The following is a 13,120-nucleotide window of genomic DNA, read 5'->3' as shown; positions in this document are numbered from 1 at the left end:
TCCTCTGTGTAAAATATTTTAATTTATTTGTGATGATTATGACTCACTGCACATGAATACCCAAAATTCTGTTTAGAAGATTTCTAATATTACATAAAACCAAATGTTACTTTATCACCCACACAATCATGGATAACAGTGCTCGTTTCATAGTTGTCCAACAGACAAAATTTCTATTGTTAAAGAACGTGGTGGTTTATTGAGTGCTGTATCCAAGCATTTGAATGGAAAATTAAGTGGAAGGAAAAAATGGTAGAAGAAGGTGCTCAAGTAACCGCAGCCTTGAGGATTGTAAAGCAAAGCCCTTTCACAACTTTAAAGAGATTAACAAGGTGTGGATTATAGCTGGAGTTTGCTTCAAGGGCCTCCACACACACAAGTTGAAACGACATAATAGAAATGACATTAGTACTGTCCTTCCTTAGCCAAGAAGAAAAATAACTAGACTATTGTTTAGACCTCAAACAAAATTGGTGTCAAACGTTTGTTCTGATTTGTGCATCAAAAAGGTCATTTTGTGCCAATTTATTTTAAAGATGATGATAAAAGTTTCTGGAGGTCAACAAAGGTCACACCAACAACCCCCCCCCCCCCCCCCCCCAACACACAGTGAAATTTAATTGTGCTATGTGCTGATTTGTGCAGCAAAACTTTCTATTTGTCCTTTTGTTTTAAACTTATTAATGAAAGTTTAAAGCCAACTTCACCCTGGTGTTCCTTAGTGGCCGAAAATTCTCATTTCAGATTTAAGTAAACCAAGGTGTCAGAGTCTGGAGGAAGAGTGAAGAGGCACAGAATCCAAGTTATTTCAGGTCCAGTGTGAAGTTTCCATCGTCTGTGATAGTTTGAATGGGGCTATGATATATATCAATTGAACTGGTCTGTAAGACTAGAAAAAATGCTATATAAATTCAGTCTGTTTGTCAAAAGGAAGATGAGACACCCGAACCAACAGTGCAGGAAGGCTAAAGGTCGTCATTAAAGCAATCAGCAGTGTCACAGGCTAAACAGAAATCAGTGCTTAAATGACATCACTCAGACCCACTCCTAAGTTCTGCTTTTTAAACTAAAGTCAACTTCTCTGAGATTTTGATGATGTGAGATCCATCAGTTCAAACTGAAGCTATTTTATTTAAAATGCCTGGCTGAAAAGAAGGTATTTTTGTGCTTCCAACTAAAGTGGGATTTGACATCTTGTTTCATCTGGATGCAAAACGGGCATTTAAGCTTCGCTAAATATTGTACAAATGGTGAGTGAACCCACATGTTGCTTTGTATGGTTGTCTTCAAAACAACATAAGTGTGCTTTTAAAGGAGTCAGAGCTTCCTTTATTTTCATGCACACAAAATAATTTGAACACTATATTTTGTCAAAAAACAAAAAGTATATTACAAAATATATTACATTTATTATCAGTCTACAGGAAGTGACAGAAAAGGAATTTTAGGCTGTTCAGAAAATATTAGTATACAGTCTGCATTTTTCTTTGCAAAATGAAACATTTACTGTTTCAACTAAAACAAATGCATGAAGACTGGGGTATTTTGTAAAACCCTAACCCAGTTTTTATTTGTATTACCCACTATTTCTGAGAACTGCTTCATATCTGTGTTGAAGGATTCAACAAATGTCTGGTGTATCTGAAGAGTTATTCCAGCCCCAGACAAATTGACTGCATTCCACATTTTCCTCTGCATTGCTTGGTTTTGCCTCAAAACAACATATTTGATGTCACCCCACAACTTTCTATTGGATTTATGCAGGAAGCCCAAACACACCGGTCACTGGTGTGTTTGGGGTTGTTGCCTTGTCCATTTAAAGGACATTTTCCCATCAGCATAAAGCAAGATGACCTCTTCAAGTATTTTGATGCATCCAAACACAATCATGATCCCTTGTATGTGATAAAGAGGTCTGAAGCTGAATTATAATGCCTGAGCCACAATGGTTCATAGTGTACTGTGCCCAAAAAACAGACCCAAAAAATAAGAATCTTGCTTGCATTCATTCATAAAATGTTGCTCAGCTTCTCTTTAGGCCAGTTAGTTTTCTACTTGCTAAAATATAAACTACTTTGTGTGTAATTATTTTCATTAATGGGACTGTTCAATAGCTTGGCTTCACATAGGCATCCTGCAATTGATACAGTACTCAAAAGTAACTATAGACCTGGGACTGTTCATTTGCTGAGCCTTTTCCACCTTGACTATTCTTTGATCGATTTTAAATATATTTTAATGTTTTTTTGTTACTTCTTTTTGGTATTTCTTTTGATTTCCATTTTGAAACATAATAGATAATTTTAGCTGATGTGCCTATCGTTTTCTGCACTTCTTTAAATGTTTTCCCTTCTCCAACCAACTGTTTAATCAAACTACGCTGGCATTCTGAACAGTTTCTGGAAAGACAGATTTTCAGAGGGGAATATTTCATAATATAAATGTAAAATGTGCTACCTTTCTCTTTAAATAAGGGCCACCTGTTTGACACCAGGTTTTATGTCTGGTTAAACAGCTATTATTTTGAGCACTGCTGCATGTTGCTGTTCCATGGGAATGTGACAACCTACAGATTCTGAAGAAACATTGTAACATTTGAAGGCAGCAAACATCACACCAGATATTTTTGATGAGTGCTATGGAAATTTCTAACAACCAGCAAGAGTCCGGGAACCACTGGAAACATCAGGTGTGTTTTGAAGCTTTTAACACCATTTTTCTGTCAAGGAGAAACATAACACAGGAGGAAATGTCAGCCTGTTGTCTGCCAGGTGAAGTGAGTGTAGGGTAATGAAAACCCTTTAACCTTAGAAGATTACTCTAGGTTTATGTTGGAAAACTAAAACGACATGTTTCTTTTTTTCTCAGATTAGAGCTTTTAATTCCAAAAAACAAAAACTACCAACAAGAAGCCAATTCCCTGAGTAACAGCTGTTTCAGCCTTTCAACAACATCTGGTAATACTTTGACTGCTTTATAAACTTCTCTTTAAAGTGTAGTTTAACAACAAGAAAGTAATACACAAAAGAGCTATATAAAACATCTTTCCCTTTTACTTCTTTTTGAGTGCCACTACTGCCAAAATGTGTCTCTCTTGTTACAGGTCGTCGATACTAGCAAAAAACGAAAAAGAAAAAAACAATCTTGAATACTTTGGTTTTGGGTATTTTTCTGCCCCTTTTATTGGGTAACACATTCCAACTTCTGACCCGTCTGTGGCGGAGGCCAAGCTATGACTTATTTATCCTCAAAAACATGAACATTTAGAGTTTTCTTTATTTGTATTGTAATTGTTTATGTATTAACAGAATTAGGATATATCTTTTTTATATCATCAGTTGAAGAGAAGTGAAATGAAACAGATGTGTTATCTTTTCATCATAGCACCGGAAAGTGAATTGTGGTAAATTATGCAGCTAGGGAAGATCTTGTTCTCAAAGATGAGCTGAAACAAGAAAAACATGCATGGATAAGGGTTAGAACATTTCCACTGCACACTGCACAAAGCTTGTTAGGTGTTTCTTGTCTGCAGTTTTCAGTCTCTATTAAACCTGGTCCACGTTATCAGATTGTTGAAGAGGTTAATGTTTCACATAGAAAGGTGTTGCAGTTTGTTTGTATTGGGATAAACAGCCTCCGATATGTCAGGGAGCCCATACTGACCCTAGTTCACAGCTGATAGCACCAACAATGGTATGTGAGTGTCAGAACCACTGGACCCCAGAACTGGACCCCAGTGGCAGTTCTTGCATTAATAGAGGGCAAGAATAGAGGCCACCCTGATCCATCTAGGTTTCATGCTGGTCTCAATCAAAGGTTTTCCTAATGTCGAAATGTCAATTCTTAATAACACAGATGTTTGGTGTTTTCACAAACTGAATAAGGATTATATACATTTAAAACTGTGTTTCAAAGAACCTCTGTTTAGTGTGGTCAGTGAAGAACCAGAGATGACCAAATGCAGTTTGAGCAGTTTCCTTAACAAACTGGTAAATACTGGAGAACACATGCCAGCACTCTGTGAAGAAGGCAAGGCGCTGTGGGTCCTGCCACACAACCAAACATGGGTCAAAAGGTTTTAAGAGAGGAACAACTAGTTTGAGTTGTTGACTTGGCCTCTTAATTCTCCAGATCTCAATCCAGTGACGCAAATGTAGGACCTGCCGACCAAACAAGTCCGATGCATGAAGGCCCCACTCTGCAACTTCCGGACTTAAATGTTTTGCTGCTAAGATCTTTCTGTCAGATAACAAATCTGCTGGGGTCTGGTGGAGTAAATGCCTTAATGCCTCTATGGAAAATGAATACACTTTAGGGCAGGTGGTCATAATGTTATGGCTGTTGGTGAATGCATTTAAAAGAAATTGTAGATATATTTAAGTCTTGTCTTTTATTATTTTCTATTGTCTATTGTCACAAACTCAAATGTATCCTCTAATGAACTGCAAATAATACTTTATTTGTCCAGCTGCAGACATTTGTTCAATATGCCATTTAGGCAGACCTTATTCAGAAGCTCATTCACTCTTCAACAAATCTACTTGGTTTTCTATGACTCATGGTGAGGCCCTCAGGCCAGAATATGAGTTATTTCCTCATTTCAGCTCCATGAGAGTGATTAGCTTTTCTCTACCATAATAATTTAAATCAGCTGATGAAACAGACACAGATGGGTAAAATTTAGAGTTACTTTTACTCACTGAAGCGCAATTGGTAGCGCTGTTGCCTTACAGCAAGAAGGTCCTGGGTTCAACTCCCGGCCAGGGGTCTTTCTGCATGGAATTTGCATGTTCTCCCCGTGCACGGGCTTCCTTCCACAGTCCAAAGAGATGCTTGTTAGGTTATTTGGTCTCTCTGAATTGCCCTTAGGTATGTGAATGAGTGTGTGCTTGGATGTTTGTGTGTTGCCCTGTGATGGACTGGTGACCTATCCAGGGTGTACCCTGCCTCTTGCCCGTAGATTGCTGTAGATAGGCACCAGCTTCCCCGCGACCCACTATGGAAGAAGCGGTAGAAAATGACTTATTGTAGATTATTTGTGGTTTCTATTTTCATGACTGGTAACCAGGTGATTCTAGGGCAGGATTTAGGTTCAACAGCACAAAACCCAGTGTCTAGTCTAACGCATCCACCGCGAGGACAAACTGATTCTTGGATTCAGGGTGAATGAGAATGGGAGCTGAGGAGAACTTCTTCTTAAGTTCTAGAAAGGCTAATTCGGCTTCTGGTGTCCAGATGAAAGCCCTTTTAGTGGATGTGAGAACTGTGAGTGGAGAAGCGGTCTTGCTATAGTCCCGGATGAAGCAGCGATAAAAGTTAGTGAAACCCAGAAATCGTTGGAACTGCTTCCTGGTGGTAGGAGTATGCCAATCGAGGATTGATTGAATCTTGCCGGGGTCTGCCTTCACCTGTCCACCCTCGAAAATAAAGCCAAGAAAAGTTGAAGAAGAAAAGTGAGCTCACGTGAAATTCACACTTTTCAGCTTTCACATAAAGCTGATTCTCTAAGAGGTGTTGGAAGACCATTCTGACATGTTTTCAGGTCATTTTGCAGATCTTTAGAAAAGCTAAGGATGTCATCCAGCTAAACAAAAACAAAGACGTTAATGAAGTTGCCGAGGATGTCATTAATTAGGGCCTGAAAGACGACAAAGGGGGTTAGTAAGGCCAAAAGGCATGACCAGGTACTCGTAGTAGCCGATAAGTGATATGCCATCTTCCATTCTTTACCTTTGAACCTGGTGAGAGGCATTGCGAAAATATAAATTGGTGAACAAGGTAGCATCTTGAACAGACTTGAAGGCAGAGGCCAAAAGGGGAAGAGAGTATTTATTTTTTGTGGTGATCTGGTTTAGTCGTTTCTAGCCTATGCAGGGTCTTAAGGTTTTATCTTTCATCTCAACAAAGAAGAACCCTGCACCGACAGGAGAGGGAGAGAGACGGATAATAGCTGCTCTGAGGGAGTTGTGAATATATTGTTCCATGGTTTCTTGTTCTAAGTCAGAGACATTGTAAGACGGCTTGAGGGTAACGGAGGTCCAGGGAGAAGGTCAATACAGCAGTCGTATTGGGTCGATGAGGATGGAGTGAGAGGGCAAGATCTTTTCTAAATACCTTCTGCAGATCATGATATTCTGGAAGGACCGAAGACAGGTCAGGAGATGGTAGGGGATTACTGTTATTCTTGTATCTATAAGGGACAGCTGAGCAGAGACAGGCACTATGGCAGTTCAAGCTCCATGCTTCTATGCGGGAATCTGCCCAGTTTATGTGTGGTTGTGAGTCTTAAGCCAGGGAGCTCCCAGAAAAACATGGGCCTCCATGCTGGGGAACACAAAAAAAGAAATTGGTGATCGCCCGATGTGATAAGACGAAGAGGACAGGTTTGCTGATGTTGGAACCCCAGCCATGGGGACAACATGATAAGAACTTTTCTGGAACTTTCAAAATAAATTGCATTAACCTACTTCCAGCATGGCAAGAAAAGGGATAACAGCGGACTTCCCGTGATGTCACTGTCCAAATAAAATCACCGCTTTTGCAACAAACTGACCTCTTCCACGCACGTCCCCAGCGGAACTGGACAGAGGGACACAGCGCGCAAATGTCTCTTTGCAGGCAAACAGACATAACTCTTCAAACTGGATCCAAGAGTGTCATACGATCCCACGATCATATGCACTAAATTAAGTAGGAATTAATTGCTGTTTGTGTATCCGGTATTCATTCATGAAAGGGGGTATTTAAGGTACAAGCGTGATTTGACTTTTCTTTATGAGGTCTACAGAAGCAAACTGTTTTCCAGAGAGTTCCCAGCCTGAGACCCTGTCTCTATGACGCCGAGTGGAGCAGATTTCCCGGCCTGAAGGAAGGACAACTGGACATCACCGTGGCTACAGCTGTAACGTGCAGTTTGGCTGGCCGACTTCGTCACCTGGACAACTTTTCCTCAGCACGGTTCACGTAAGAGGTTGTGTTTTGGGCGGAGAGTAAGTAGTTTAGAATGAAATAATCTAAACGTTTTTTGTTTTATGATGTTTGGTTTTGTTTATGTTGAAAACTCAGCCATCTTAGTGCTAGCAGATTATCTGCTCAGCACATGTGCTCAGTTTGTGTGTTCTGTGTTTTTTTTTTAAAGTTAAGACAAACTTTATTTCAATATAGAAAATAATATTTCCCTAAATATTATTTTACTAAACTTTAAAACTAAGTAAACACAATTAAGCCCCATTTCTCCAGAAAGATTTGGTCCTTATTCAAAATAATATTTCCTTAAATATTATTTTACTATTTCCTTAATAATATTACTTTAAATACTCGTATTCGTCGTCTTCCACTTATCCGGGACCGGGTCGTGGGGGCAGCAGACTCAGCAGAGACGCCCAGACGTCCCTCTCCCCAGACACCTCCTCCAGCTCCTCCGGGGGGAGCCCAAGGCGTTCCCAGGCCAGCCGAGAGACATAGTCCCTCCAGCGTGTCCTGGGCCATCCCCTGTGCCTCCTTCCGGTGGGACGTGCCTGGAACACCTCCCAAGGAAGGCGTCCAGGAGGCATCCAGTATAGATGCCCGAGCCACCTCCACTGGCTCCTCTTGATGTGGAGGAGCAGCGGCTCTACTCCGAGCCCCTCCTGGATGACCGAGCTCCTCATCCTATCTCTAAGGGAGTGCCCGGCCACCCTACGGAGGAAGCTCATTTTAGTCGCTTGTATCCGGGATCTCGTTCTTTCGGTCATGACCCAAAGTTCATGGCCATAGGTGAGAGTAGGAACGTAGACCGACCAGTAAATCGAGAGCTTCGCTTTTTGGCTCAGCTCTCTCTTCACCACAACGGACTGGCACAGTGCCCCCATTACTGTGGCAGCCGCACCGATCCGTCTGTCGATCTCCCGCTCCATTCTTCCCTCACTCGTGAACAAGACCCCGAGATACTTAAACTCCTCCACTTGAGGCAGGAACTCCCCTCCAACCTGAAGAGGACAAGCCACCCTTTTCCTGTCGAGAACCATGGCCTCGGACGTGGAGGAGCTGATCCCCATCCCAGCCGCTTCACACTCAGCTGCGAACCGCCCCACCGCATGCTGTAGGTCGTGGCTAGAGGGGGCCAGCAGGACCACATCATCTGCAAAAAGAAGAGACGAAATCTTCTGGTCCCCAAACCAGACCCCCTCCGGCCCTTGACTGGGCCTAGAAATCCTGTCCATAAAAGTTATGAACAGGACCAGTGACAAAGGGCAGCCCTGCCGGAGTCCAACATGCACCGGGAACAGGTCCCACTTAGTGCCGTCAATGCCAACCAATCTCCTTCTCTACTTGTACAGAGACCGGATGGCCCCTAATAAAGGGCCCCTGACTCTATACTCCTGGAGCAACCCCACAGGGCACCACGAGGGACACAGCCAAATGCTTTCCCCAGGTCCACAAAACACATGTAGACCGATCGGGCAAACTTCCATGAACCCTCGAGTACCCTGCAGAGGGTATTGAGCTGGTCCAGTGTTCCACGGCCAGAATGAAAACCACACTGCTCCTTCTGAAGCCAAGGTTCGACTATTGGCCGGTCTCTCCTCTCCAATACACTGGCGTAGGCCTTACCAGGGAGGCTGAGGAGTGTGATGCCCCTATAGTTGGAACACACCCTCTGGTCACCCTTCTTATGAAGGGGGACCACCACCCCTGTCTGCCAGTCCAGAAGCACTGTCCCTGACCGCCACGCAATGTTGATGAGGCGTGTCAACCATGACAGCCCCACAACATCCAGAGACTTGAGGTACTCAGGGCGGATCTCATCCAACCCCGAAGCCCTGCCAACGTGGAGTTTTTTAATCACCTTGGTGACTTCAGCCTGGATGATTAAGGAGTCCAACCCCGAGTCCCCAGCCTCTGCTTCCACCAGGGCATGCATGACGGCAGGATTGAGGAGATCCTTGAAGTACTCCTTCCACCGCCCGATAATGTCCCCAGTTGAGGTCAGCAGCTCTCCACCCCCACTGTAAACAGTGTTGGCAAAGCATTGCTTCCCCCTCCTGAGACGCCGGACGGTTTGCCAGAATCACTTCGAGGCCAACCGGTAGTCCTTCTCCATGGCCTCACCGAACTCGTTCCAAGCCCAGTTTTTGCCTCTGGCCGCTTGGCCTCACGGTACCCGTCAGCCGCCTCAGGAGTCCCACAAGCTAACAACAGCCAATAGGACTCCTTCTTCAGATTGACAGCATCCCTTACTGCCAGTGTCGACCACCGGGTTCGGGGATTGCCACCGTGACAGGCACCACAGACTTTACGGCCAGCAGCATCGACAATAGATACAGAGAACATGGTCCACTCGGACTCTATGTCTCCAACCTCCCCCGGAATCTGGTCAAAGCTCTCCCGGAGGTGAGAGTTGAATACATCCCTGGCCGAGGGCTCCACCAGACGTTCCCAGCAGACCCTCACTATGCGCTTGGGCCTGCCAAGTCTGTCTGGCTTTTTCTCTTCCAGCAGATCCAACTCACCACCAGATGGTGATCAGTGGACAGCTCAGCCCCTCTCTTCACCCGAGTGTCCAAATCATGCGGCCGAAGATCTGATGATACGACAACAAAGTCGATCATGATCTCCTGCCTAGGGTATCCTGGTGCCAAGTGCACTGATGGACACCCTTATGTTTGAACATGGTGTTCATTATGGACAATCCGTGACTAGCACGGAAGTCCAGTAACAAAACACCACTCGAATTCAGATCGGGGAGGCCATTCCTCCCGGTCACGCCTCTCCAGGTGTCACTGTCGTTTCCCACGTGGGCGTTGAAGTCCCCGAGCAGAATAATGGAGTACCCGGGAGGGGCACTATCCAGCACCCCTGACAGGGACGCCAAGAAGGCCGGGTACTCCGCACTACCGCTCAGCCCGTAGGCTGAAACGACAGTCAGAGACCTGTCCCCAACCCGAAGGTGCAGGGATGCAACCCTCTTATCCACTGGGGTAAACCCCAACACGAGACGGCTGGGGGGCAACAGGCAAACCCTTGCTTGTACTTTAAATATTATTTTAATAAATAAAGGCAGCTAATTAAACACCATTGAGAATTGGTCATCCAGAAGGTTGGTTTTATTCAGCAAATCATTCTTTAAAACATTATTTTATTAAAATAATATTTATCTAATCTTGCATTGTGAATGGTTGTTTAAAGGTATGCCAATTATTGCCTAAGTTGGTTCCAAGACTAATTTAACTTCACTTCCAGATTCTTCAAGATAATCCTTGGTTCTCAAACATAAACATTGCCTGGTAATGTTGCATCACTCTTTTGGTCTTGGTTTTCAACCATCTTTGATCAACTTGTTTATATTGTACATAGCCCATTAGTCTTCCTTATTCTTTCATTCTGCTTGGTAGTTTAGTTGGATTGTTTTAGCATAGTAGAGAGTTTGTTGATTGAAGTATGTTTGACTTGAGTTGACTTATTTTTGTTAATAAATTCTTGTATTTTAAGAAATTGTGTGAATTCATTCCATGTTTGTGCAGTTTTACTGTTCAACAATGTCAGAGCTTGGCTCACCCTTTCAATTTTGTCCTAATTCCACCGCCTTACTGGGCTGGTATTCACAGGACAACTCTTAACGGACTGAAATATTATTTCATAAAATATTAAAATATTAATATTAAATAATATATTCATTTTCATAATTACAACACTGATGAACAGTTTGTAATGCACTGCCATCCAGGGCAGAAACATGGACAGGAGCGGGAAGGTTCTGAACGGGTATCTGAAGTTTCTGTATGAGATCAGGATCGATAAGGTTTTATTCTGATCCTGAGGCCACCAGAGCTAACACCGCATGTTGTTTGTGATTGACGCAAATAGTGGAATGGAGCTAGAAGCGGGGGTAGTCGGGGTGGTGAACTATGCCCACCATTACCCCATGGACTGCTGATGGGGTACTTCTTTTAGCCATACAGGACAATGTAGACGCGAATGACCGAGTTCACCACATAAAAAACAACGCCTGGACTTCAGGCTTTGGTGTCTTTTCTCCAGTGTGAGACTGGCTCTGCCTAGTTGCATGGGATTTGTTTGACAGAGAAGTAGACGTCCTGTTTTTTTTTCACTAGATCATTCTTTTAGACGGCTATCAATATGAATAGACAAATTAATTAAGTCATCCAAAGTTTCTGGTTCATTGCGACAGGCCAATTCGTCTTTTATTCTTTCAGAAAGGGAATTTCGGAAGGCCCCTTTACAGGCTAGTGGGTTCCAACCTGATTAAGTGGACAAAATGCAAAATTCGATGGCCATTTCCACTACAGATCTGTGGTCTTGTTTAAGGTCCTACAATTTCTGGCTAATTCCTCATCACTACATCTTAAAGATGTTTTTGAATTGTTCAATAAATTTGTCAAAAGAAAAGAATGGAATTATGGTTTCATCCACAATAGTCTCCACCCAACTTAATGTTTGTCCTAGCAATAATCCAATGACATACGATATCCGACTGGCAGGAAGGCATGAGGAGAGCGCTGGAAAACCAACGCACACTATGAGAGAAATCCCTGACATTTCTCCAGATCTCCCGAAAAAAGGCTCCGGAGTGGGGGAGGTAAACCCACGAGAGGCGGCTGGCGTGGCTGCTGGCATGGCACTGGCAGGAGAGAGAACAAGGGGGTTAGTATTTGCAGGAGGAAGTCTGGAACTGAGAACCTGGATCTGATGGGAGATTTCGGCCAAGATACAGGGGTTGGACAATGAAACTGAAACACCTGGTTTTAAACCACAATAATTTATTAGTATGGTGTAGGGCCTCCTTTTGTGGTCAATAAAGCGTCAATTCGTCTTGGGAATGACATATACAAGTCCTGCACAGTGGTCAGAGGGATTTTAAGCCATTCTTCTTGCAGGATAGTGGCCAGGTCACTACGTGATACTGGTGGAGGAAAACGTTTTCTGACTCGCTCCTCCAAAACACCCCAAAGGGGCTCAATAATATTTAGATCTGGTGACTGTGCAGGCCATGGAAGATGTTCAACTTCACTTTCATGTTCATCAAACCAATCTTTCACCAGTCTTGCTGTGTGTATTGGTGCATTGTCATCCTGATACACGGCACCGCCTTCAGGATACAATGTTTGAACCATTGGATGCACATGGTCCTCAAGAATGGTTCGGTAGTCCTTGGCAGTGACGCGCCCATCTAGCACAAGTATTGGACCAAGGGAATGCCATGATGTGGCAGCCCAAACCATCACTGATCCACCCCCATGCTTCACTCTGGTCATGCAACAGTCTGGGGGGTACGCTTCTTTGGGGCTTCTCCACACCGTATCTCTCCCGGATGTGGGGAAAACAGTAAAGGTGGACTCATCAGAGAACAATGCATGTTTCACATTGTCCACATTGGGAGGCTGTGGTGCAGTGATTGAGGCTCCCTCTCTCTGTTATTTTCCAGTGGGTGGTGTATGGAGTTGGAGGGTGAACAGGTAGGGGAATATCAAGTTGGATCATAGAAGATGAGGTGAGTACTTTCCTTATTGTAGGTTTCAGGAAGTTGAAGGAGGCTGTCGGTCAGGCAAGCACTGTTCAGTGCTCTAAGCCGAATGCGGTTTTGTACCAGGACCATGGGCTGAGAAAATCCAGATCAGGTTTTGTGTTGAGTATCCATTGAGTATCTGGGAGAGAGGAACACAAAAGACACAAAAGAAACAGAGCATCATCTGCTGGTCCGATTACCGTTCTGGTGAGATAACAATCTGATGCCTCCTTCAGGGTTCCTGCAGCTTAAAAGCTGTTTACTGATTAACCCAGATGACTATCAGCTGTGTGGTTACGCCTGCCTGACACACCCTGCAGGAAGAGGTGAGAGAGAGAAAACTGCACAAACACAACACAAACCTGTGCTCAGGTCCGTAGCATGAAACCTATGCCTTGTCAGTTTATTATGGATCCTTACAAGCACTCTTGCTTCTAGTAGATCGATCACTGAAGGACGTTAGGGGAAGCCGTGGCTGCAGCCATCCCCATCTCCTTTGTTGTAACTGAAGGACATACAGCAGCTTAGCCCAACAGGAATGCTAAGAAAATGGTGGGAAATAATATCATATAAGCTTGATAAAAATGTCAGTTGTAATATAATTAAAGAGAGGAA

Source organism: Girardinichthys multiradiatus, chromosome 12 (assembly GCF_021462225.1).
Source record: "Girardinichthys multiradiatus isolate DD_20200921_A chromosome 12, DD_fGirMul_XY1, whole genome shotgun sequence".
NCBI classification, from domain to species: Eukaryota; Metazoa; Chordata; class Actinopteri; order Cyprinodontiformes; family Goodeidae; genus Girardinichthys; species Girardinichthys multiradiatus.
Note: the sequence above shows the minus strand (reverse complement) of the source record.